Here is a 2,566-nt window from a genome sequence, read left to right as displayed (position 1 = left end):
GGGGGGGTTGTCTTCATACAACACCTCCCCTCTCTCCCCCCCCACCCTAAATATAATGCTGGGGTCAACCAACCACTCATCTGAATAATACAGGGACCAAAAAATAAAAAGGTGTGTGTCCTTTTTCTCTCCACCACCCTTCATAATTCCAATGTGGTTTTTCTAGTGGCCAAATGCCCCTCGTACTGCAACGTTTTATTATTTTTAAACTCACTATTCACATTCCAGAATCTGGCCCCTTAAACCCTACTTTCCTTTTACACTTATCTGGACCAAAAAAACAAAAAAGGGTAAATAAATGACCGTTTCTTTTTTGGACACTGTTTTTGGCAGTCTTAACTCAGCAACTTGCCAGCAAAGCAGTCCTGGGTAATATCTAGAATCTCAGCACTCTGCACTGCAGTTTCTTTTTCTTTTTCTTTTTCTTTTTTTCGCACGAGGGGAGCAGGGCAGATAACCTCTTCCTGTGGTGCCTACCTGGCAAATAACACTCACGCCCACAGGGTAGGAGGATCTCTTTGGCTGGCACAACCTCCAGAGATCACAAGGTGACCCTTCCTGGTGCTGAGTTCAGATTCTCTACAACTACATTCCTGGGTAGCCATTTCATTTGGGGTGCTTTTAAGGGGGCAAAGGGGGGGGATTTTTAACTTTTCAGCTGTCCCTGCTCTGTGGAGCAGCTTCCCAATCCAGGGCCGGCTACCACTATCTCCCCACCCTGGAAATCCTCGGATTTTTTTGTCTTGCAGTGGAAAACCTCATTCTCTGCTGCTAATTCCTACCCATTTGGGTGCTCTGTACTGCTTGCCTGCCGGAATTTGTTTTTTTGTTTTTTTACTTCGGGGGGGCGGGGGGCTGGTCAGAGCTGTCTTGCCATTCCAAATTTGCCTCTTCTCCGGGGCAAAAAGGCACAGGGCTGAGTCTGAACTCTTAAAACTGTGTGGCATTCTTAACTGTGGAATGTACTCTTGCCTCAAGATCACTGATAAGGAATAAACATTGCTCAGTCCTTTGTTTATAACCCCTGTGTGTTTCTTATCTGGGTTGGGATGGGTGGAAAGGGCTGGGCCTTTTGTTTTGTTTCTTGAGGGGGTAGAGCTTTTTTTTTAGCAAGCACAACTGGATCAGGAAGACCCAGCTGTCAGAAAGCCGCACACGCTTCTCTGCATGCCCCGATGATCCCGTGATCTGCTAGGTCTTGCAAAAGAGCCGCACATGGACCTTTGCAGCTGTCCATTTCCAGGTTCTGCTGATGGGACCCTTGGCAGTGCCTGAAAACTCCTTGGTAGCCCAGCCGTGTCTCCATCTGCCCCACACCTAAGGTCTTAACACACAGGTGAGCAGGTGGCTGCTTGACCAAAGCAGTCTCATGGGTCAAAATGGGGGGGGGGGTGTGCCTGGCAGGACTGATTAGGCTTGAGGGCCACAGGCTCCCCACAGCTGCTTTAGTCCATCTCTAGGGCCTTTTGTCCTGTTCCCCACCTGGTTATAAAACAGGAGCAGAACATGAAAAACGCTGCAAGGGAGATCTTCAGGTTCAAAGACAAAGGGGCGTACCCAGGATCAAAACTGGGGGGGGGGGGGCAAGCCATGGTCGTTCAGGTTAAAAAACAAAAACAGCTTCAAAAAACAGAAAAACTCCCCCCCCACACACAGAAAGCCCCAAATGGCTGAAAAACTCAGTTTCCCAGGATCCTCAGTCCTCGCAAATGAACTACTCACCATGCAAGGGAACTCAGTTTGCCAAGCTCCCTTGCAACGATGAATTCCCGGCAACGATGAATTTGCCCCCTGACACTGCCCAAGTCTCAGGCTGCATCCCCATTTGACCAAGCAGGGGGCAGGCTAGGATCCGGTCTCTGATAGGCACGCCAGCTCTTTGTCGGCATGAGGGAGGGGGAAACAGCTGGTGCAACACACACACACACACACACACACAGTGGCCAACTGCCTCAGCAAGAGCGGAAGAGCTCAATTGTTATTGAGATTTTGGGAGGGGGAGAAAGACCGTCTTGAGCTTTTTTTTCCTTTTAGGCTGCCGATAGCCTTTTTTTTTTTTTTGCTTCGGGGGGGGGGCAGCTGCCTCCCCTGCCCCCCCCCCCCGATACGCCCATGTAAAGACATGATGTGTTTTGGGAGGGGGTGTGGTACCAGGTTGGACAATGCCATGGATTTTTAAACTAGGCTGTGTAGAAAAGAAGTATTCATAGTCTGGACCTCTCCACTCCTGCCTACCCCCAGCAGACCTTGGGAAATTCTGCCCGAGTGGACACAAGCAGCAAGCCAAGAAACTGTGTCCTCCTCAACCAGGAACCAGAGGTTAATTTCTTGTTAGCATAACTCCGGCCGCTGTTTCCTTGGCAACAGAGACCTTTTGTTGTCAACTGGGCTCTCCTCTCTGCCAAAAGTTCAAGGAGAAATTGCGGCTTGTTTCATGCCAAACTTTTTGCCTACAGGCCAAACCTTTTCCACCCAAGTGTGTCTTTATCGTGGAAACTTGCCTGCCCCGCAAAGAGGGTTCTGGTTAATGTTCTGAGGTGCACATCTCCGGTTCACGTGAAGCCCA

The sequence above is a fragment of the Lacerta agilis genome, chromosome 17 (assembly GCF_009819535.1).
Source record: "Lacerta agilis isolate rLacAgi1 chromosome 17, rLacAgi1.pri, whole genome shotgun sequence".
Classification (NCBI taxonomy): domain Eukaryota; kingdom Metazoa; phylum Chordata; class Lepidosauria; order Squamata; family Lacertidae; genus Lacerta; species Lacerta agilis.
This window is presented reverse-complemented; position numbering follows the sequence as displayed.